This window comes from Symsagittifera roscoffensis, chromosome 3, assembly GCF_963678635.1.
Source record: "Symsagittifera roscoffensis chromosome 3, txSymRosc1.1, whole genome shotgun sequence".
Lineage (NCBI taxonomy): Eukaryota > Metazoa > Xenacoelomorpha > Acoela > Convolutidae > Symsagittifera > Symsagittifera roscoffensis.
The window spans coordinates 29327079-29352993 of NC_087064.1; the positions used below are offsets into that span (position 1 = coordinate 29327079).

At 35.1% G+C, this 25915-nt stretch overlaps 1 protein-coding gene across 1 annotated transcript in view; it reads left to right on the plus strand.

Annotated features, from left to right (window-relative positions):
- LOC134841654 (uncharacterized) overlaps positions 1-25915 on the plus strand; it is a 66618-nt gene that overhangs the window by 36291 nt on the left and 4412 nt on the right. The window lies entirely within an intron of this gene.

Genomic DNA, 25915 nt, shown 5'->3' on the forward strand with positions numbered 1-25915 from the left:
GTAGAAAATTCGACAAAATCTCGGTCGACTTAAAAAAAAGATTGACAAAATCTTTGACTTTTTCGCCATCCCCCCCCCCCCCCCCCCACTTCGAGAAAATCTTAGATCCGCCCGGGTCTAGATTAAAAATGTTTGAGTGAAGTGTAATGAAAAGTGCGACAAGTATTGTTTGATGACAGCACTAAAATTCATACTCGTAAGTATAAATTAGAACCTACCCTAAAAATATGGGCCAAATACTGTATCTAAATTCATTGCCTAGATTCTTAGAAATAAAAGAGATTATGTTTTTGTGAAACAATGCACGAATGAAGCGTAATGAAATGTGCGACCTATTGTTGTTCACCGTATAATTAGTCGAAAAATCTGTTATCATGTTTCAAAGATCCAGCAACTTGGTAAAATTACTGCATTTGTTTCAATTATTGCTGCCGCTTTTCAACAAAAGTGAGGAATATATATGCCTGGGTTGGTTTAGCTCATTCAGACCAATTTTAGAAAAGTTGACTGCGTATGAGCATCGATCGGAAAATCTTGTGAGTGTCGAGCGAGTAGGCTTGCACTAGATTAAAAAGCCGCTTTGCTGCTGGAATAAAACTCTGAAAGTTTGTTTCATTACGTGAATTGTTTATGCGGGGCAAAATATCCGCACTCATAATCATTAGAAATGGAAATGAGGCAAGCTGGACAGAATTTGAAAAGACTTCATTGATCATTTTCATTGCTGCCGCTTGTTAAACAAACAGTAGTTCCCTGTGCGGCGTCATGAACTTTTCTGGGCAATCAGTTAACTCAGGACATTGTCAATTTTTCTTCTCGGTTTTGCTCCAAAACAAAACCGTATTCACTCAAAATGTCAACAATTCACAAACAGAGCTCAAAATGTTAAAATATCACTCAATTTTTGGCACTGTTGAAGATATTTTCATTTTCGGCACTGATATAGTTCGGCACTGTTGAACACTCGCCATTTACATAAGATCAAATTCAGATCAAATTTCTTGGGTCAATTCGTTTTTAAAATGATTCAAACCATTATTTATGCGCCGTAGAAACATAAAGTAATGCGCGTTAGTTCTCTCAAAATTACCAAATTACCCATTTTCAAATTCTTATAAGTTCTCGGAAAACGCTCTCAGCTACAATTATTTTTTGTAAATTTTTGTTGGGTTCAATTTAAGTAAAACTCAGCATTTTCTATCTCTCTTTTCGAACCCAATTGGAAAACATCATTGTAGTGTTTCCAATTTTGTTTGTTTTGTCCTGAAAAATTAAGACAACAGGGTAGCAAACTGGTAAATAGCGCGCAATGGTTTTCCTAAATTGCCCATGTTAATAAGTCCCCAATGCCCATAATTTTACAAATAGTCGCATGTATGGTTCTGTTCTCATTCTGATCTCAGAACACCGATTTTCAAAAATTTCAGGTAGGTTAAGAAATTCCGTCAAATTAAAATGGTTCAAAATTGAAAATTCGAAATTGGTTTGAACAGAAAACCACAAGCATAAGTAAATTTTCACTTTCTTTAAGATTTGGAATAGTAAAACTAATCATATCAATCAGGGAAAACACTGAGTTTTCCTACTGCTTTTACTGTATATGAAGAAATCTTGTTTAAATCTCGCGTTAATTGTCACACATTGGCCACAAATATAATGCCCATATGACTCAATTTAATTGATCACGGTGATATATCTCCTTAATTTTGAGCTCAAGACATCATTATTTTTCAGATGATAGTTGAAAAAGAGGTAACAAGTTAAAAAGTCGCAATTTGTTTCAAGAAAATAACCACCGCGAGCACAATTACTCCCACACTTTTTGTAAGATTGAACAATAAAACAATAAACAAAAAATAGCGAAAAACCTTTGAGCTAGACAGACTTATTCAGTTTCATCCTACAGATAAAATAATCAACGTTTTATTGCGTAGAATTTGATTTTTTAATAGCCTTTTCATTTTAATATCAATAGCTCGCAAAGAAAATTCTATCTATGGTAGAACTATAACATACACCTGCCATTTTTGTACTGAACTTATTAAAATTATAGAATATATCATTATTTATTTATGCTTACTTCTTGATTTCTATTGTAATGAAAATTGATACAGTACATCTTTAGTAAGATTCAATTTGAAACTCATGTGACGTTTGCTTAGGGCACCTGATTAATATAATAATCAACCTCTGTCGCAATTTGAAAAGAAATTTCAGTTAACCATTTAACAAAAGCCACATTTCAATGGGACCAAGTTAACATCCTCCCCCCAAATAGACCAAGTTAAGAGTTAAGATCCTCCACCCCAGCGCTGAATTTAAAATAATTTTGGTTAAGCGCTCGCTGCATGTAAAATGCTCGATTCTGATTGGCTAAAAATTCCCAACTTAGAACCAAGTTAACATCCTCCCCCCTAAACGTGTTTAGGGGTAGGATATTAACTTGGTCCTTTCAATGTTTAAAATTTTACAGAAAGGTTACCGTTCTGAACTTTACAGAAAGATTATCGCTATCATTATTAGCCAGAAAAATGCAACAGTTTTTTTTTCGATTAACGATGAATTAGCCATTTTTCAAAGTTGAATCAACGCTAGGAGGTACAAGTTTAGACAACGGTGAATCAGAAAAAAATCAGCAAAAAATGTCAACTTTGATTTTGGGGAACAAATTGTCGTTAGCACATTACATTAACTTTGCATCATTACGCGCTCTCAGTAGTTTTTGTCAGTTTTGAAGTAAGAGGAAGCATCAGTAGCTCAGAGGTAATGTGGGTGTTTAGAATTATATAGATTGCGCGTTAGATTCAAGTTGATCTAACTGCTGCTCACTCCATACAAATTGAACTGGAATAATCTTCGTCAATAAATAAGCATTTGTTAAAATATCGAAAACAATTAACGCAAAAAAACCTGAGAAGTCACAGACAGACACACTTTACCGGATTGAAGTGGTGGAGTCGTATCAGCGGAATGGTTCGGCTGAATGTCTGATTTTTGACCAAAGTTATAAAGGTCAGCCAAAATTTTTGATACATGAACCGACCAGGGTCAATCCAGTTGACATGATCGGTACATGAACCGACCAGGGTCAATCGAGTTGACAGGATCGATACATGAGATGACCAGTGTCGATACATAAGTCGACCAGTGTCGATACATAAATAAACCAGCTTAAGATTTTTTGACAGTACTTTTTTGAGTTAGTAGTAAGTTTTCGACAAAATTTGCTGCCATCAAAAACTTTCTCACAATGACTCGCAATGAGAACGTCCGATTAATTTTGGGCCATCGGAACACAACTTTTCAACACAAAACGAGAGTTTGATGGAAATATTTTACTTATTTATATATCTTTCACGCGGCAGGGTAAAAAATTAGTTAATAAAGTAAGGATAAATTAAATCATGAATCTAAAAATTGTGTTCAGATTTTGATCTATTCAAAAACTGTTTTTTTTTTAAATCAAAAATGATACGAGGAAACTTGAAAACTAAATTTTGAAGCAGCTGACATTAGCAAATGACTATGAAAACCATAAAAATTACCAATTTAGATGCAAGGTCAACGACATTCGAGAATAAAAAGAATTGGGGCCGACTAAAATTGACTAGAGGCGATCATAGTCCGACCTGGGTTGATCAAAAATGACCAGGATTGAGCAAAGATGACCAGGGTCAAGCAAAATTGATCAAAGTCGATCAGTGTTGATAGCGGACCTAGTTCGACTCAGAAAACTGAACTGAGAGCGAGCAACGGCCGTCTTATATGTCAACTTAGAAGTCGGCCATTGCTCGCTCTTAATTTTCTCAGAACATAAATGCTTCGGGTAATTTTATAGAATAAATTCGGCAATCAAAGTATTAGATATTAACAAAGAATATTATTGCCCCAAAAAGATATCTTATCATCAAACTCAATATTAAAAAGATATTTAACCTGCAATTTTTTTTTGGGAAGTTTTCTGAGCTTGTAAATTGTCAGTTTTGCCAAATTCTGTACTGATTTACGCGAGCTTTCAAGTTTTTATGCACGATGCTAAAAAAAATTAAGGATAATTATTCTTGGGTTGAAGTATCCTATGTTCAAATTTGTTCCAGTTTGTAGGTAGATGGTCATATATCAGTTCCCTCCTACCCTAATTCAAACGTTAACACTCGCAGCCTAATATTTATAGATGTCCGAACTTTTTTCACAATTATGTTTTCGAAATCACCTAAATGGCAGTTTGGACATCCAGGGTTTGCCCTGATATACCAGCACTCTTTTTGCTCCAATTTTCGAAAAAAATATGATGGATATATTTTTTATTTGAGGTGTTTTTTTTCTGTTCTGTCAACTTAAGAGTTTTAATTAAGTTTAGGACAAAATTCGCATTTTTTGAAAAAGGACATTTTGACCAATTTGGAAGAATTAACGCACGTTTTGGATTAACACACCCATAAGCGGCGAATGAAATCATTCCAAATTGAATTGAGGCCAACAATTTGACCCTATTTATACAATATCAGACGCTAATTAACTCACTTTGTATCCTACATAAGGTTTTGGGGATTAAAGAAGGACAAAATACTATTTTTTTTCCGATTAATTCAAGGATTTTGAAGAATTTGTTCTTCAGCTTTAACACGAGGAGTCTTTTTGCTCCGAATTTTGAAAAAATGAAGAATATATATGATCGGGGTAGTTTTCTTATTCAGACCAATTTTATAAAACTCTGGTCCTTTTGGGGATCGATCTCTTGATCTGCAGAGGACCAGGCAATGTGAACAGTAACTTTAATTATAAAAATTTGCAGTTGGGGGGGGGGGGGGGGAGGAGGAAAGTGAGCTAACAACACACTAAATTAGTGTTTGTATGATTAAGTTGCACCCGGGTATTTTTTGTTCAACGATGAATCACGCTTGAGATGTTCCGAGAATCTTGAGAACTGGAATGAACCTATAACATTCTGAAATCAGATGGTAACTTCTATCCTACAATGTGTAGCAAAATGTCCTCGATTCACCTAAACGTAACAAATATTTGAATGGTTCAGAGCAGAGCACCCTTGCAAAAAGAAAAAAATTATTTAAAATCAAAACTAACTCTCACGTTTCGGAAGAAAACTACTGTAATTTCACCTCTTTTAGCATTGTCTACTATTTCTACTCTTAGTAACATTGTCTACAATATTGTTTAATTGCTATATGAGCTCCCTGCCATTCAGAAAGAGACGGCAAAAGGAGATGCACTAATAGACAAACTGTAAAAACAAAAATTTCTCGAAGCTATAAATAACTGCTTTTTCAAGCAAACATATTGATAAAATTTTCCTTGTTGAAGCTGCTTTACAACAATACACGCTCGTAAACCAAAGCAAGACTTTTAACATTTCGTCTGCTCCTTAAAACTGCAGAAAAAAAATTTTCAACAAAAAATTTATGAATCAATAGAAAAAAGGAAAACTAAGATTATTAAAATAATTTTTTGTCTTCATTCATTACGCTTTGTAAAATACTAAGGGATGTATTAAGCGTCTCGTATCGTTTTGATCAACTAGCTGGCCTTAATTAAATTTGGATTGATTGAATTTGTTGCTAACTTGTTTTTAAAAGAAAGCAACTTAACGCGTGTTGATTGTTCTAAATTGGCCAATTCCTGAGCCCCCCATAGTTTCACAGAAAAATATCTCGGGTAAAAAATCTTGCTAATTTAATATCAGATAGTATTAGAAAAATTTTGTTGAAATCCTTTAGGTAAAAAGTCGAAATTTGAGTGACGGAATAAAAAAACATCCTCGAGCATACAAACTGATTTTAGTCAACCAGCCCGTATACCTCACTCGGAGATAAATCAATTAGGTTGACAAGTGCGCATATAACCCGCGCCCCTTTAAGTTATGACTTTTTTGCAAGAGCTCAGCGTGCAACATGCAGTGCACTTGCGATGTAAGCCGGCAATCATATGATTGCAGGGTATCATCACTACCGGAGTGCCAAAATGCCGCATTTGTGACTTGCTCTCAACTCCGGTCGCTGAATTTTTTACAACAAAAAAAGAGAAAAATTAATCAAGTTTTATTACAAAAAAAGGAAAAATTAACCAAGGTTTGTTACAGTTATGGGGTAGAAAATTTTTTTTTTGCTATCAAACAATCAGATGAATGAAAAGTTTCTCCGTATTCTAATGTTTCCTTTTAAAATTTTCTATAGTTCAAACTATAATGAATTTATTTATTTATAAATTTGTAAATCTTTACTTGAAATTTTTGGATGAAAAACTTAAATTTTCAATAGAAAATTTCTATAAAAATTCAAAAACTTTCGCGAAATGTTTTCAAGTTCTGTTGGTTTTTCTCTCTCAGAAGGTAAACATTTTCGGTCAAAACAGTCGCTCAGAGAAAGGAAAGTAGTTTGCACTAAAAAATAAGCCTAAACAAAAAAATGTTAATTATTTGCTTCGAAAACCAAAAAAAAAAGAAAAAATGCGATCTTTTTGTGAAATTTAAAATAATTTAAAAATTACAATCTTTTATTGCAGTATTTGAAACAGTTTAAAGCCCGTTTTTCTTCCAAATTTTGAAGGCAGAGAAAAATATTTGTGCTCTCGTTAGCTTTTTTTCTCCAGGCTAAACTCGGCTCTTTAGCCAGCCTTTTTTGACATTTTTTTTATATCATCTTAAAAATTTTGATTCTTTGAGCTCCAACTTAAAATTGAAAAATTACCTGTGATATTTTTTTGCAGTGTTACAGGCTTTTGAAGTTTGAAACTTGGCCAATTTGGGATAAATGACGCGCATTATTTTTTGTGCTAATTAAGCATAAGCTGCCAGTTAAATCGGTCAAAATATATTTGAGCCAAATGATTTAACTTGTTCCCTGCGTTACCCAACGCAAAGTATAGCAATATGTATTTTTTAAAAGGTATTGTGGGGAGTAAATTGAAGAAAAAAACGAAATAAAATCCAATTTTTTAGAATTTTTGCAAATTGTTTCATCAATTTTTCACAAAAAAAGTTTTTATTTAAATTAAAGGGGCTATTGGAAGCTCCACTCAATACGAGTAAAGTTGTATCCCTTTATTTATGATGCTCAAAGCAAAAGCAACGTTTATTTGAGGTGAAAAGGATTGGTGGGAAAGTAAATTATTATTAGCAAATTGCCATGCATCACATTTTAAGATTGATAATGCGTTCATTGATAATATCGATGATGCATTTGCAAGTAAAATAAATTGTGTTTCGGCATGCGTTCGCTGAAAAAACCAGTTGGCGTATAGCATTTTTTTCACTGACAAGTTGAGCCTCTGTCAGAAAACGTCATTGGTGCTTCATTAAAAAACATCTTGGCAACTCATTACTGAAGTTTTTTTTGTTAAAAAACTTTATGCTTTGAATGAGATTTTTACTTCTAAAAAAGCTATAAAAAGAAAAATCAGTTGCTGCACAGGCCAAACAGAAATTTCCGATCCAAAAATTTTAAGCTAACAATTGAAACCCAGTTCTTTTAAAAAAAATGGGTCGTTTTCATTTTTGGTGTGCTGAAAAGATCTAAGCTTACGCATTTTTTTGTCAAAGTAAATTAGGATTTTAAAAACATTTTTTTTTGGAAATTTGAAAAAACTGAGAGATCCAATAAGTTCAAAACCGCAGAATTTTTAAAAAATTCTGATGAAGGCCCTTAAGGAACAATGAAAACGAATTATATTGGATTAGCATTAATTTTCAAGGTTAAGCTTGAACTAATAGAATCTTAAAGTTTTAAGTCTTCCCGAATGTTTTTTTTTGCTTGAAGTTAAAAAGTTAAAATCAAAATTATAAAATGGCTTTTGTCAAACCTAGGAAGAAATTTTCGAAGGGTTTAAAAGTTGATCGAAGTAAGACTGAAAAAGTTTTAAGTAGATATTTGTCTGAATTTAGTCTGAAATTTTCCTGTTATACCTAATTTTGCGTGATAAGCAAAAAAATAAATTATACCCGAAGACGAAGTTCTACCCCATTTTCAATTGTCGGGACAAAATTTATAGTGGATGAAAAAAATGATAACTTGCTGATGTAAAAGATAGCATTTTAGTTTATTTTGAAAGAGTTACGCATTATTGATCACTATTGAATAGATTTCAAAAAATGTCTCAGAACTCGCATTGTTTGTGATTATGATATATTGTATTAGTTATTCATATTCAAATGAGTCAAAAAATTTTTAATGTGCACAAAATAAGATCGCTTAAAAATTGAAAGCTTATTTTAGTTTATTTTGTGTAAGTTTTTCTTAAATCTGCACAAACGCTACTAATTTTTCAAAATGTAATTAAAGATTTACAACTGATAGTCTGAAGATAACTGTAATTCGAAACTTTTCGAAAGCTTACGCTTGTTGTTCCGACTTTCGATATGAAAGTAACGGAAAATTTGTGCTCGGGGTGGGTTTTTTTTTTCAGACAAATTTCGACTTTTTATCTAGCCATTTTTGACGAAACTTTTTTTTATCATTCAACGGGTATTGTTGTCCTGAGCTCAATTTTGAAAAGATATTTCACCTGTGATCATTTTTCGTTAAGCTACGGGGGTTTCATGATTGCCATTTTGGCCAATTTGGGACAATTAACGCGCGATATATTTCGCGTTAGTAACGCGTAAGCGGAGAGTTAATCCGTCTTAGAAATCGTTCCAAATTGGTTCAACGAAGCTCATTTGCCATAATTGATTTGTTACAAGCAGCGAAATTTATCCTTTTGTACTTTATATGGAGTGTGGGGGGATGATTTTCATTTAAAAATTTCAAATTTTAGAAAAAATATTCTCTTGTTTATTTACTTTTAATTTTTGAATGTTTTTACTGCTCCATAAACCTTAATAGTCAGTCGGAACCTTCAGGGCTTCGCCCTGATACGAGCAGTCTTGTTGTTTCGACTTTCGATACGAAAGTAACGGAATATTTGTGCTCGGGGTGGGTTTTTTTTTCTTCAGACAAATTTCGACTTCTTAACTAGCCATTTTTGACGGATTTTTTTTTTATATCATTCGAAAGCTATTGTTGTTCTGAGCTCATAATTGAAAAGTTATTTCACCTGTGATTATTTTTCGTAAAGTTATGGGGGTTTAAAGATTGCCATTTTGGCCAATTTGGGACAATTAACTCGCGATATATTTCGCGCTATTAACGCGTAAGCGGAGATTTAATCCGTCATGAAATCGTTCCAAATTGGTTGAACGAAGCTTATTTGCCATAATTGATTTGTTACAAGGAGCGAAATCTGTCCTTTTGTACTTTATATGGCGTGTGGGGGGATGAATTTCCTAAAAAAATTTCAAATTTTAGAAAAAAAAATTTTAATTTTATTTTTATTACATTTAATTTTTTGATGTAATTACTGCTCCATAAAACCTTAAAAGGCAGTCGGAACATTCAGGGCTTTGCCCTGATACGAGCAGTCTTGTTTAATTTTTGTGCACATATGGAATTTCCCTTTTCTTCTTCCTGCAAAGAGAGGCAGTGATAATTGGAAAATGTTTCGACTTTTGCAAACAGTGGCGGAATGTTTTGCTGAGGTGCTTTTGTTTATTCAAAATGTTTTTTGACTTTTACCGGCAATTTTATACCGTTTAGAGACCTGAATCGCAAATTGAATTATTATTTTTTACCCTCTCATTGCTGTTCATGAGTTTTTAGGGATTCGTACTTGGGACTAGCATAATCAAGCTCTGACAAGCCAAGCGTGAGTTTTCATTTTTCATTTGCTCGCGGCAAATTCGGTGAGTAAACGTTAACTCATCGAAATATTGTGTTAATTTATAAAAAAAATGTATAAATTATACTTGAATGAAGCGATGTGTGTTGAGTGATGTAGGGAGTTTTTTGTAATAACCAAAACCTGAATAACACTTGCCAGATTACCAGATTAATGGTGAAAATGTCCCATAATGACGCAAATCGATTTTCTGGCGTTCGCAGCTAGTAAAATGAAAAAAATCACCCGATTTGCGCTGTGCCTATTTTTGAATAGTAAAATTAAAGGATCGAACGCCATGTTACGATGGGATTCGAAGGTATCTCACAGCATTTCTCACAACCCCATAATTTTTACCCGTTATTCCGTGATTCATTTACTTGCATATTTGTGTTGCAATTTTTTCTGTTTTTTCTTCCAGTGAGAAAAATATGGGCGATTTATCTAGTCTGTCCGCTTTATCGCAAGGCACATTGTTGATTGCGACACCGATGGCTCCCTTCCTTCGACATTCGCTTTCACATCTGTTAATAAATTTTGCTCATCCCGTTCCCTAATAGATTGTTGGGTTGGATGTGCGTGTTCAGGTTCTTCATTGGGTTTTTCGGGAGTACAACGTCCGTAGGTTTTGACTGTAAAAGGTCCTTTTTATCTATATTTAGACCGGCAATAATAGTCATTTTGACTTTCGAAGAGCGTAGGCGCTCATCTAAGGTCAAAATAACGCTCTCATAACGCTTTGATTCCGAGCGTTTTTTTTTGCTGGCTGTGCGATTTTTTGGTGGATTCAAGGAGCTTATCGAATTACTGGAATCTGAACGCACTTGACCTGAATTGTTTGAAATAGCTTGCTAGGGGATAGGAGGAATGAAACCTATAATCGAAATGAATTCATTTGAGATAACTTGAGCCATAGGTCAGTAAACCAACTCAATGATAACATGGGTCTAACGACCAAAGAGCACGTTTGAAGTGAGAAATCGCTCCGAGAGTAACCTGTCAAAATAGCTTGGACACTTTAGTTGATTTTATCGGAATATATAAGTATGATTACTGCAATGGATGGAGGTTTAAGGCCATTCAGATGGGAAGGTTGAATTTAACACCACTGGTATATAGCAGTCATATACGGTTAGTGAGGTACTCATGGTGAGAGACAAAATAGTTGAAGTTTCAAATTTTTGATCATCGTTTTCTAAAAATCACTATTCTTTTCGAAAAATTTATTTGCTGCAAACACTAGTAAGGCAGTGGCAGCGTTCATGCTTTTTTGATTGAGTCCGTATATTATGCAATTTAGAATGCAAAAAATGTTTTTAACTATAAATGCTTGAGCCAAAGGAGTTTTAAATTTTGTCCTATTTTAAATTGAAATTTGATACAACCTTTAACAAATGGATTGACAAAAGTGTTTGGTCGTGATCATTTTATCATGAAGAAAATTTTTTGTTTCGACTTTTGAAAAATAATGCGGTATATTTATGCTTAAGCTGTTTTTTATTTTTGGTTTTTTGAAACTTTTGTGACAAAAGTTTTTATGCCAACCGGAAAATATTTTTATCAAACTTTTTGTCAGCGTTTAAAAAAACTTGTGAAGAAACTTACTGTGATCAATTTTCATAAAATTAGGGAGGCCAGTTGAACAATGCTAACTCGGCCAGCTTAAGATAATTAACGCGCAAAAAATTTGCGTTCTTATAATACGCGGAAGCGGCAAATTAATGCGCTCAAAACTGAAATTAAGCCTGCAATTTAGTCGTTTTGAAGCAATACGAGACGGTAAACCGACCTTTTTTGTTTTAAATAGCGTGTGGTGGAATACATAGAGGAAAAACTGAATAAAAAATTGATATTTTTGTCAAATATTCAGCCAAAAAAAACTCTAAATTGGCCTGAAAGTGCAATTGGAATATTCAGGGCTTTGCCCTGAAATAAGAGCAGTTTTGTATGTTTAAAAACAGTCGCTGTCAGATAGTGTATTTGCTACAGTCGTTTCTTGTCATCTGAAAGACATCAACGTCCTAAATTTAAGTCTGATAGCAAAACTGTATCACAACAATATATCGCTAAATTGAAGAGGCTCAGAAATTACTGATTTGGCCTAATTGGGATGTTTGTTTGTGTGATACATAACTCCAGTTTTTATTTTAACGCATAGAGTATATGGCAAATGAATCCGTTTCAAGAATGTAACCATATTAAATTGAAATGAACCACGTGGTCCCGGCAATGCGTTGCCAGAGAAAAACAAGATTGCTCGTATCAGAGCAAAACCCTGTTTATTCAGACTGCCCGTTAATTGGTCTCGGATACTTCGTCAAACTAAATAGTGTCAAAATTATGAATTTTAGGATGAAAATATCCAAATAAAAGTGTTGTAATTTGGGTCTTTGAGTGTATAGAATTAATAAAATCAGCTAGAATGCCCGTATCAGGGCTAAGCTTTGAATGTTTTGACTGCCTTTTAAGGTCTATCGAGCAGCCATATCGAAGAATATTACTGTAATGTAATGAAACTTGTAATGAAACAAAATGAAAATTTTTAAAATTGAAGTTTGAGACTTTTTGTGAAAATTATCCCCCCACGCGCCATATAAAGTACAAAGAGATAGATTTCTTCCTAGTAACAAATCAGCTGTGGCAAATAAGCTTATTTGGACCGATTTGAAACGATTTCTAAGACGGATTAAAATTCCACTTACGCGTTAATAGCGCGAAAGATATCGCGCGTTAATTGTCCAAAAATGGACAAATCACAACCTTTAAACGCCCATATCTTCACAAAAAATGATCACAGGTGAATTATTTTTTCAAATTTAAGCGCAAAACAACCATACTTTTTGAATGATATAAAAAGACCCGTCAAAATGGCTAGCAAAAAAGTCGAACTTTGAAGAAAAAACCCACCCGAGAACAAATATGCCGTTACTTTCGTTGCAAAAGTCGGAACAGTAAGCTGCCTTAATTCAATTTGGAACGATTTTGTAATGCGGAATAGAAACAAACAGACTTATTCTAATGGCAGGCTACTATCAGGGTTTGCACATTCGGCTGGTCACATTCAGATAAAGAAGTCGATCCCCCGAGGTACCAGAGTTTTATAAAAGTGGTCTGAATAAAAAACACATCGAGTGAATGTATTCTTTACTTTCTTCGAAAGTCGGAACAAAAATATCACTAAATATTAAATCACTAAATTCATTCAAAAATTGAATAGAGAATTAGTTTCAGAAGTGACATAGGCAAGTAGCGAAGGTTTGCCCCGTTTCGCTCAACGTTTATTTTCGGCTTGCTTAATCTAATCAGCCTTATAAAATTTGCTTATTTTTTCTCTACATAAAAATGAGAACACCTTACTTGACGTCACGGGTCATTAAAGAATTGATAAAAGTTTTTACAGTTTTTCATTTTTTTGAAAACGTTTATATTTTTATCATAACTTTTGAATTGAAAACTAATGTGGTTAAAAAACTAATGTGGAGGGCAGTCGGAAAATTCAGGAAAACTCAAGAATAGTGCAATTAGATTTACATTTTAAAGACAATATTTTTGGCACAAAGCAACTCTAGAGCTTGTTGCCTATATAGACTTGAAATTAATTTGTTTTTTTTTACTGTTAATTAGATAAAGCATCTTCTTGTCTCAAAAAATTAAGCTATAAAACTTTTTCATGACGTCGTTTTATCTCCTTGTATATACCACAATTAAATTTTTTTTGCTGGTGATTTTTCTAAGGAATTTTATGGTAAATTGCACGAATTTGTTTGCTACCGTTCGATTTTGCTTCAAATTCCTATCAATTACCTCCGCAAATTAAAGATGTTACTCAATTATCCAATTCACCGATAAATCCTCTTTAGATCAATCAAAATGATAATTGAAAAAGGCTCCTTAGTAAACAGACCAGCCTGGTCTTAAAAAGTGTCAATAATGGGATGAAATTTAACGACCAAAATCAGCTATGTGTACTGATATATAAAATGGTGGCAATTAAGGCTCGCCTTTTGGGACCATATTTTCTCCACATCAAGAGCTACATCCTTTTCCTTATTTTTCCAATATACATGTGAATAAAAACTAGTTACTCTCCGAACAGCAGTCTATCATTTTCCCAAAGGATAATTGATGAACAAAGGTGTTTTTCTGATTTTTTTATACAACTTTTACAATAATTCCACCACGGAAAATTCAGCAAGTACAAAACTCATCGGCAGAAGTAAACAAAAATAAACGTGTTATTAGGCCGCTGACTTCTTCAAAACAAAATGATTTCAGGCGCACAAAGGTTTTCTTTCTTGTCAAAGGAACTTTGAAAATCAAATTTCCTGCTAAATAATGAAGTTACCAAACATTGAGCTGATTTTTTGCAACCAACCTCAAGGAAGATATTAACAAACTTCCAATCCATTTATTATGAAGAAAAAACGTCGATAAGTCAGTTCTTATTCAAAAGTTCTAAGGCAGCATTCAGATTGTTCCAAAGTGATCTGGTAGTCTAGTTGAAATACGATTTTTTTGGCATCAAAAATTGCTAATTTTAGGGCAAAACCGAGAATTTTCTCAGACATTATGCGGATTATTTGTGAAAGGCTCTGTTTTAATGTTTTACTAGGGTCTCCGTTCAGCTAATAACACTTAAAGAATAATGTAGGAATAAAAAACATTTCTTCTGAAAGGCAATGAAGGGGGGCTTTTTGTTCCGACATTCGATACGAAAGTAACGGAATATTTGTGCTCGGGGTGGATTTTTTTTTCTTCAGACAAATTTCGACTTTTTAACTAGCCATCTTTGACGGAATTTTTTTATATCATTCAAAAGGTATTGTTATCTTGAGCTTAAATTTGAAAAAATATTTCACCTGTGATCATTTTTCGTAACGTTATGAGGGTTTAAAGATTGCCATTTTGGCCATTTTGACCAATTTGGGACCATTAACGCGCGATATATTTCGCGCTATTAACAGGTAAGCGGAGATTTAATCCATCTTATAACTCGTTCCAAATTGGTTGAACGAAGCTTATTTGCCATAATTGATTTGGTACAAGGAACGAAAACTCTCTTTTTGTACTTTATATGGCGTGTGGGCGGATGATTTTCATAAAAAACTTCAAATTTTTGAAAAACAAATTCATTATTTTCATTTAATTTTTTAATGCTATTTACTGCTGCTCCATAAACCTTAAAAAGCAGTCGGAACATTCAGGGCTTCGCCTTGATACGAGGAGTCTTGTTTAATGTTCCGACTTTCGATACGAAAGTGACGGAATATTTGTGCTCGGGGTGGGTTTTTTTTTCTTCAGACAAATTTCGACTTTTTAACTAGCCATTTTTGACGGAATTTTTTTATATCATTCAAAAGGTATTGTTGTCTTGAGCTCAAATTTGAAAAAATATTTCACCTGTGATTATTTTTCGTAAAGTTATGAGGGTTTAAAGATTGCCATTTTGGCCATTTTGACCAATTTGGGACAATTAACACGCGATATAATTCGCGCTATTAACGCGTAAGCGGAGATTTAATCCGTCTTATAAATCGTTCCAAATTGGTTGAACGAAGCTTATTTGCCATAATTGATTTGTTACAAGGAACGAAATCTCTCTTTTTGTACTTTATATGGCGTGTGGGGTGATGATTTTCTTTAAAATTTTCAAACTTTAGAAAAAAAAAAGTTTTTCATTTTATTTTATTTCATTTAATTTTTTAATGTTATTACTGCTGCTCCATAAAACTTAAAAGGCAGTCGGAACATTCAGGGCTTTGGCCTGATACGAGCAGTCTTGTTCTTAAGTTTAAATAAGCAAGATCATAAAAAGACTTGTTTCTCTAGTTTTTCTATCAAATCGTAGCGACGGCGTTGAATTAGTTGGCATCAAAATCAATCTGAAATGAATAAGACCCAGCTAATTAGATCATTAGTTCGCTGAAAAAACAAAACATTACCACTTAAAAATTGAGATTGCTTGCGGGGGCGGAAAGGAAACAAATAAATTTTACAAGGCAATGAAACTTTTATTTTACTCAAACAAGTTGAATTCCCTATAAATTAAAGAGAATTTAGGGTATGAATTGCCTAGCCTTGATACGAGAAATCCTGCTTCGATAAATGTGAGCTTATTGCCCGAGTTGCACTCCAAAGACAGAGCTTGTTAATTAACAAGGGATGATAAAACGATAGAGTTTGATATCTTTATTCAACTGTGTTTCCTGTTGTAAATTTCTTACACTGATTTAGAGGTCAGAATAGCGCAGACTGAATTAGTCACTGATTGACAGGAAGGTATCTGCTAACACCATGCAGTGTTAAGTCAGACTCTCATGAAATGTTACAACAACTAAAATGATTGAAATCAAATATGTAGCCCCTCACATTTCCCTATGGAAGTAAAAGAAAAGCACATAATAATTAAAACTATCATAATAGTATTAGCAACATTTTGATAACGGTTTTAAGTTTTAGGCTAATCGCCATCCCTCTTCCTGGGATATGAGTTTTAAGTTTTAGTTTTCATCCCCCCTTAAGTTTTTGTCTTTTTCTGTTCGTCTTTTTGATTTTTTTTGTGATCGTATTGATCATGACTTCCCCTAACTTGTCGACAGATTTCCTGTGTTTCGTACTTCTTTGCTTCTCCGAGCTCTCACTTTGCATCTCCGATTCTTCCTGAATTTCCCGCAATTCATGCAATTCTCACACTACGAAAGCATTTGAATTGTACGACTAGCGTTTTTTGAGAGATCAAAAAACTTCAAAACAAGCCTTTACAAAATCTCGAAACGTTTTTTCTTTTTGTCGCAAACTCAATTCTGTATTTGCAAAATCATTTTCATTTTTGTCGCCAAACTAATTCTGTGCTGTAGTTCACATACTCAAAAATTTCAAGAAGTATTTGAAATTTGTTTCTTGTATACAGCGGAAACCTAAATTTTTATTTCCGATCGGTACCAGACACTTCGTCCATTTAAACATCAAGCATAATTTACGATTGGCAAAAAGCTACTGCAAAAAATTTTCAACACCAATTGTAAGATGCTGAGTTCTATTAAATAATATGACTGCTTCAGAGTAGGTGTTTCGAAAATTTGCCATTAATTTCTTATAGCTTTATTTCAATTTAATGTTGCAGAGCAAGAAATCAATAAATTGCAATTAATTAGTGAGAAGCCCAATTTAGAAACGACTTCTTCAATTGTAGAAAAAATGTTCCTCCAAGTTAATGGGCAAGAGCTTCTGTGGATTATCATTGAAATTCATTTTGCCTGCCCCCCACTCAACACCTCCCACCTGAACACCCCGATCCCCACCTGATCAACCCCCCACCTGAACCCACCCCCTCGCCCACTGAAACCCCCCGGGGGGGGGGGGGGGGGGGTTTGTTGTCAATGGGCAAACGCTAGGGTGGAGGTAATGTAAGGGGGGTTGGTCCACCTCCAACTTTACACCCCCCCCCCCAAACTTCTAATAATTTAACAAAATTGTTGAAAGGAACAAAATTCAATTTTTGAGTAACATTAAAAAAAGTAACAAAAATATCAAGGTTAGGCAAAAAAAAACTAAATTGAACCAACGTAAAGGAACCAACGTAACCAACTTTAGTTTAAAATGCAGGAAAGACTTTATATATGTTGAAATTCGCATCTCAGTAAAGTGGAAAAAAATCGATTATAATTTATTTTCATTGTCAGTGTCCACAAAATTGAAAAAAAAAAATCGATTATAATGGATGAAAAAAAGATTTTGTTGCCTCGAAAAATAGTGATATTATAATCCATTTTTAATTGATTATAATCGATTTGTTTTCACTTTTGTGGACACTGACAAAGAAACTCAATTATCATCAATTTTTATTTATGGAAAACTCCAATGCGGGTCCACATTGTTTGATGTATTTACAACAGGAATCTTGTTCCTTGTCCACCGTAACCTGGCTCACCGTCTTCTCCGAGATCTCTGCGCCTCTGTTCAATCAGAGCTGTCACAAAATCCTGCGTTTCATTTCTGGCTGTCATCATAATCACTTCATTATCTAGCTTTAAATTTGTCAGAACTTCTCTCGCGGGCTAAGATGAAACATTTTCATGAGACTCCAATCAGCTTGCTTATTTTTGTAGGCAGTAGCTTATTATCTGCAACATTGTTGTTCAATTCTTTATGAATTAATGAGTTTATTTTGATTTATTCCCGTATGAATTAATGTATACACTTAGTGGCATTCCAATTTCTCCATGTGTTTTCGAGCTCCAATTTAGTTTCTGAGACTATGAGTGAAAACGCGAGTTTTGTCATAACATTTAATCTGTGTCTGATGTGCAAAAACGGCGAAAACTCCAACGACATGTGTCGTTGATTTTGACCAGACACCAAAGACCAAAGCAAACTTGCTTCGCTAGATGTTGGCCTTTTTTTCTCTTTCACCAGGTTCAATAACTTTGCAGGGTTTCTTTTCAAAATTTGTCAATTGGCGCAATCTATTATTCAATCGCCAGATTGTAGACAATAAAAAATGCCCATGTACCTCGAAAAAAAAACAGACCACACTCAAATTATGTTTAGCAATTCTTGGAGCTTGAAATGTTGATAAATGAGTTCGTGGACGTTTGAGATTGATCCTCCAGAGATAGGATCTCTGAATTATCATTTTCCGCATTTGCTCTTCGACACTCTTTTGCTCTCTTCAAAAAATCAATTTCTGTGTTTGCTCTTCCACGTCTTTCCACACTCTTTCACACTCTTCTATGCTCTTTCGCGCTCTTCCTCGCTCTTCAACGCTCTTTCACGGCCTTTCAAGCTTTTCCACGCAATTTCATGCTCTTTCACACTCTTCCACGCTCTTCCATGCTCTTCACGCTCTCACACTCTCTTCCGAGCACCTCCTTGCTCTTTCTCGCTCTTTCACGCTCTTCCGAGCTGTTCCACGCCCTATTCGCTCTTTCACGCTCTTTCACGGTCTTCCAAGCTCTTTCACGATATCCTATGCTTTTTACGCTCTTCCAAGATCTTCCACGCTCTTTCAGGCTCTTCATCGCTCTTTCAGGCTCTTCGAGAGTGGAGGAGCGTGAAAGAGCGTGGAAAAGCGTGAAAGTGTGAAAGAACTAGGAACAGCGTGGATTTTCGTGAAAGAGTGGAAAGGGCGTCGAAGAGCTCGGAAGAGCGTAGTCGCGTGGAAAAGCGTGGAAGAGCCTGGAAGAGCGTGAAAGAGCGTGGAAGTGTGTGCAAGAGCGTGAAAGAGCCTGGAAGAGCGTGGAAGAGCGCAGAAGAGCATGGGAGAGTGTGAAATACTTGGAAGAGCATGGAAGAGCGTGAAAAAGCGTGGAAGAGCGTGGAAGAACGTGAAAACGCTTGGATGAGCATTAAAGATCATAGAAGAGCTTGAATGAGCTTGGAAGAGTGTGAAAGAGCGTAGGAGAGCGTTAAAGAGCGTGGATGGGCTTGGAAGGGCGATGAAGAGCGTGAAAACGCTTGAAAAGAGCTTGGAGCGAGGTAGAGTGTGAAAGAGCGATTAGGGCGTGGAAGAGCTCGAAGAGTGAGGAAGAGCTTGAAAGAGCGTGAAAAAGCGAATCGGGAGTGGAAGAGCTCGGAAGAGCATAGAAGAGCGTGAAAAATCGTGGAAGAGCTTGGAAGAGCGTGAAAGAGCGAATAAGGCTTGGACAATCTTCCATGCTCTTCCATGCTCTTTCAAGCATTTCACACTCTTCCGCGCTCTTCCGCGCTCTTCCGCGCTCTTCCGCGCTCTTCCGCGATCTTCCACGCTCTTCCATGCTCTTTCACACTCTTCCATGCTCTTCCACGCTCTTTCTCGCTCTTCCATGCTCATCCACACTTTTCCACGCCTCCACGCTCGTCCGAGCTCTTCGATGCCTTTTCCGCTCTTTCACAAAATTGCAGGCTCTTCCAGTTTCTTCCACACTGTTTCACGCTCTCACACGCTCTTTCACGCTATTCCACGCTTTTTCGCGCTCTTCCACTCTCTTTCACGATCTTCTACACCCTTCCACGCTTTTCCCCGCTCTTCAAGCTCTTGCGCGCTCTTTTTTGCTATTTCACGCTCTGCCACTCTTTCACGTTTTTTCACGCTCTCCTATGCTGTTCCTCGCTCTTACTCGCCCTTATTCGCTCTTTCACGCTCTTCCAAGCTCTTCCGCGCTCTTTCACGTTCTCCCAACCTCTTTCACACTATTCCATGCTCTTTCACGCTCTTCCTCGCCCTTTCAAGCTCTTCCACGCTCTTTCACGCTCTCCTACGCTCTTTCACGCCCTTTAAGCTCGTCCAAGCTCGTCCACAGTCTTCAGAACTCTTCCCCTCTCATCCAATCCCTTTCACGCTCTCCCATGCTCTTTCACGCTCTTCCATGCTCTTCCACGCTCTTTCATATTCTCCCACGCGCTTCCAAGCCCTTTCACGCCCTATTCGTTCTTCCACGTTGTTTCACGCTCTTCCTTACTCTTTCAAGCATTTCCACGCTCTTACGCGCTTTTCTACGCTCTTTCACGCTCTTCCACGCTCTTCCACGTTCTTCCATGCTTCCACGCTCTTCCGTGCCCTATTCGCTCTTTCACACTTTTCCAAGCTCTTCCATGCTCTTTCTTGCTCTCACACGCTCTTCCGAGCTCTTCGACGCCCTTTTCGCTCTTTCACGCACAAATGTGTTCTTCCACGCTCATTCACTATCACTCAAGCTCTTTTACAAAATTCCACGCTCTTCCAAGTTCTTCCACACTTTTTCACGCTCTCCCACGCTCTTCCACGCTCTTCCACGAGGTTGCATGCTCATTCAAGCACTTTCACGCTCTTTCATGCTCTTCACTTTTCGACGCTCTTTCACGCTCTCCCATGCCCTTCCAAGCATTTCCGCGCTCTTCCACGCTCTTTAACGCTCCTCCATGCCATTCCACGCTTTTCCACGCTTCCTTGTTTATGTTCATTAAGATTTGAACATAGAATTTGGGAATTGTGCGGATGCAATTGCATTTTGCCACTAAAATTTCTGCCAGAAAAGACAACCGTACAGTGATAAGGTAAGTTGTTTCAGCCTTGAATCGGATTGCTTTCAATAGTACCTTGGAAAAAATAGTTTGTTTCAAAGTATGCGTCAAGTAATCTTTTCAATATCACAATCAGATCAAATATTCATTGCAAATTTGTTTTCATGAATTTGTGGGCCAACAAAAAAATTAGTTTTGTTTGTTTTAAAATATGCAAGCTTTTTTTTCAAGAAATGCACACGTAGCTTTTTTTGAAAAAAAACCAGAGCGGCATTCAACCCCGAACATTAAGATGTTCGATTTTCGTCCTCAAACCAAGCAGAGCAAAGTATGTCAAAATTGTCGAATGGTATGCTTTATGAGCTTGATTTTTTATCTGTTTACTGTTTTCAGACTTAGCTTTACAAAATATGATTACAGGTATAATATCTTTCTACTCCCTTGAGAAAAAAACAAAGTTGACCGGGAATAAACAAAATACCTCAAGCAAAAATAGATGGAAAAATATAGTTGATAGCTTCTTTTCTTTTCATTCGTTGTTAATAAGCGTTTTTGTACAAATTCGAATTATGAGAGCATAAAATTTTTTGCTGTGCCTTCCAGAAGAATCAAGCTATGATCCATGAAACAGTTGGAAAATTTGAAGCGTTTATACTTGTCTTTCCAGCTAATTTTTTCTGTTATTGCGCTGGCGAGAAAACCTTTTGCCAAGTTCAAATTTATTACATGAGGCACTGATTTTTATCCTTTTTAAAGGTAGATTAGGTAAACGTTTACGATCAATCATTTCCTAACTTGATGCAGCTCTTGCCAACATTTTTTTAAAAATCAAGTGCTATCGTCAAAACTTTTTAGTAGATACGGATTTTCAAGTTTTTTTTGGAAAACTTTTTGGAAAAATATTTTCACTTTAAAAAGATTTTTTTTCTGAATTGTAAGGAGATCCTTAGAAGCTATCCCGTGTCTATACAAGACCTGAAAATCTTTATTTCTTACTCAAGTTGATTCTAAGATATGGTATTTGTTAAGATTTTTGATAAGGTTCTTTAATAAATTTTTCGATAAAATTCTTTGATAAATTTTTCAGATCTCAAAATCTAAAATAGAAGTTGTTCGATCTAAGAAATTTTAGAAACAAAACGTTAGATCTGAGATAAGATCTGAAAAATTGTTTATCCAATTCCATTATATGCATTTTGAGCGAACAATTGAGGTTTTGTTTTTCTTTGCTATAATTGCAATACAAAATATGTGTAAATTAGTAAGTTGTGAAAAAAACTACCCAAAATGTTACAAAGATGTTTTTTTTTTCAAGTTAAATTTCATGTTTACCTGTTTTAAGTTTTCAAAAAATATATTTAAAGACCTATCAAACTTTGGATTTTCATGCGCTACCTATAAATTTACGATATCTATCTCATGTTTTGGGAGACACATATCAGCAGTCTCCTACAGCAGTACCTTTTGTTAACTACCTGCTATTAGTTAGGAGAAACTATAAAGTATAGAACTGCGTAAAATAGGAAAAATTCTCAAATTAGAAATAAGCATTAAAAACAAAAAATTTCAGATCTGACATTTAAATCTGAAACTGATTTTCTCAGATTTGAACTAACAATGAAAAACAAAAAATTCAGATCTGAAATAACCTAACCCATTTTTAAAGTATTCAAGCGTTATTTTAACATTGCACAACCCATTGCAGCCCTGAATATAAGATCTGAAAAATGTATTGCAGATCTGTTTTATAACATTTACTAGGTACGGGATCAAAGCCCTTAGGTAAACAGAGCACTTCAATTTGTTTCATTGTATTGCTTTGGTGATTTCAATTAACGCATCCAATGAAAATTTTTACGTCAATAAGGAAGGCTTGAGAAACAGACCTAAAATAAAACCGACGTCTACCGAATTGCATAAAAAATTAGTGTTATTTGGGACCCTCCATTCCCACTTGGTTTTTGAAAGTACCCTTGTACCAGAGAGGGAAAAAATTTGATCATGTTTTTAATCAGATCAAACTTGAAAAAAAATTAGCCGCTCAATTTGTTTGTTAACTTCTGGATTAATAGATGATATTATCACTACGCATTATTTATGCGTAGCAAAGTATCCAGCAGTAATATTTACTCCAAATTGAATACAAACAAACTGTAATTGGTCGAGGGGCTAGGTCTTTTACCAGGCCGTCCATATACCAGAATGATCTTTTACCAGACCACAATGCAATACTTCATTTAGGATAAGTTCAAATTACTGGACATTTTTAAAACGAAGAGGTTAAATCAAACAAAATTTCGCTGATAGACTGTGAAATAAAGTTCCTTAACCAGCAGACTAAACGGTGTCATTTCAACTTTTAATCAATTGTGCTAATCGAGTCTGGTAAAAGGTCCATGTTTTACTTTTTCTTTAAGATCGGTCTTATAAAATGTCGGTCGCCAATGGTCATATTGATGCAACTCAAATAAAGTTCCTTAACCAGCAGACTAAACGGTGTCGTTTCAACTTTTAATCAATTGTGCTAATCGAGTCTGGTAAAAGGTCCATGTTTTACTTTTTCTTTAAGATCGGTCTTATAAAATGTCGGTCGCCAATGGTCATATTGATGCAACTCAAACTGATATTCGTAAACCAATTTTATCGTAAGCCAAATTTACATCCACTTAGGGGTAGTCGGAACATTCAAGGCGTTACCCTGATATAAGAGCAGTCTTGTTTTCAAAGTGAACTGGAATAGATATTCAAGACTGCAAACTGATATAGGCAATTAATTTTGTATGCAGAAAATCATATGAAAGATAAAAAATAAAACTATACAAGACTGCTCGTATCAGGGCGAAGCCCTGAATGTTCCGACTGCCTTTTAAGTTTTATGGAGCATTAATAACATCAAAAAATTAAATGTACTAAAATAAAATGAAATTTTTTTTCTTCTAAAATTTGAAATTTTTTATGAAAATCATCCCCCCACACGCCATATAAATACAATAAGATAAATTTAGCTCCTTGTAACAAATCAATTACGGCAAATAAGCTTCTTTCAACCATTTGGAACGATTTTAAGACGGATTAAATCTCCGCTTACGCGTTAATAGAGCGAAATATATCGCTCGTTAATTGTCCCAAATTGGCCAAAATGGCAATCTTTATACACCCATAACTTTACGAAAAATGATCACAGGTGAAATATCTTTTCAAATTGGAGCTCAAGACAACAATAGCTTTCGAATGTTATTAAAAAATTTCGTCAAAAATGGCTAGTTAAAAGTTCGAAATTTGTCTGAAGAAAAAAAATCCACCCCGAGCACAAATATTCCGTTACTTTCGTATCGAAAGTCGGAACAAAAATTGTTCTGCGTGTTTCTGCGAGCGAAAGTCTTACAAAACATTTTAGGTTGTCTATGAAAAGACTTTGTGGTAGTTTATCCTCTCAGCTTGTAGAAATTTAATATGATGAGAGACACTGTCGGATGAATCTAGGATTCTCTGGTACGGCTTGTGAGGGGATAAAGGTGGTTGTGCTTCTTTCAAAAAATGTTGAAACGACGTTTTTCGATATTTCATGTAGAACCACCAAATTTAATCTTCCAGATCTCTGATGCTCTTTTTAAGCTGGATAAAAAAAACAGGTCACAAGTGCGATTTTTGGGCTCGGTTTGAAAAACTTTGCCTTCCAAATCGCTTTTTTTTGGTGAGCGCTTCCTCAAATTTATTACATATTGGCACCGAAAGTGCTGCATGTAGAAAAATTTACCAGGTTCAACGTACATTGGCTTCAAAATCCTATACGGTGGCTCTCAGATAAGACATTGTATTCATACTTTGAATTTGAAGGAAGAAAAAAGAACCAGTTAATGGCTTTTCAACTTCAAATGCCATCAATTTTTCTTAGACAAATGACATCGTCGCTTCGACTATTTAATTGATCTCTTCCATAGAAGATTTAAATGTTTTCTGATCTCACTTTCTCATGAAATTTTTTAATCTATGACTAATTGCCGGAAATCAAACTCGCACAATATTTTAATACCGTTTTTTGAAAGGTCTGAGCTCGATTGTTAAAAATGTTTTGGAAACAACAAAAGAATCGCATTCGAATGATAAAAATAAACTTAATGAGTGAAGGCAAATGTTTTTGAAATTCAAAGAATGAACATCCGTTTTGGAATTTGAAATTATATTTGATGAGCTATTTGCGTTTTTTGAACTAAAAATATTATCGCACAGATTTTTCTTAAAAATAACGGAATTATGTCTTTGCCCCAACCATAAGTATGCTTATTACCAGTAGCGTACAGAAGAGGAGAGACCCGAGCGCATCCACGCCCCCTCAATTCTGATTGTCCAAATTTCTCCAAATCATCCCCATGTTCAATTAGCTTTATTTTATGACCTGATACTTTTCCCAGTATGGCAGCACTTAAATAAAATTAATTGGTTAAGATTAGAAGACACGGCCAACACGGTCTATAATAATCTCACTTACTACTGAGCTTAATGTGAAAAGACTTTTCTGTAACCTCTTCACATCATTCAATTTTTGGAAACAAAAATTGAAATGGCTAATAATTTCAAAACTCCAGGAGCTATTTGCAAAAGGTATCTGTAAACTCTGAGCTCTATTTAAACGAGGATCTATGAATTCGTTGAGGAGATCGGGGCGAAGCTTCAAAATATTTGTTGGAAAAGTTCAACAAAATTTTTAGGTCGAGCGAATTGATTCGAGTTGTCCCAAAACACTATAAAAGGGACCAAAACCGCCGTTTTGCGCACTATCGATTTGGAAAAGTATGAACAAAAGATTGCGGTTTTTTGGCACACGCTTCTCTCTAAAAAGAAGTAAACACTAACGCCAACTTTTTTTTAGAAAAAAATTAGGGTCGTTTTTTTTTCAAAAAAAGTCAAAAAAAAAATCAGCGGAAAAAAAAACAAATGTAATTTAACTAAACATGCTCAAATCAACGCCACTTTGGGAAGGAAGGTGTTATATTCAAAAAAATCTTTAAATGCTACGAGTTATCAAATATTACACGCAATAATGCATTATAAAAACATTGTGATTAAAAACAGCTTACCGAGTTTAATTTGGGTATCATCAACAATTACGAAGCCAAACTGTGCACTGGATGGGCGTTTCTATATGTCTGTAGGTCACTGGGATTCAGAGACAAGTCTTCAAACGTGTTCCAAAATGTAAATGGACTCTACTAACAAAAATGCCGTG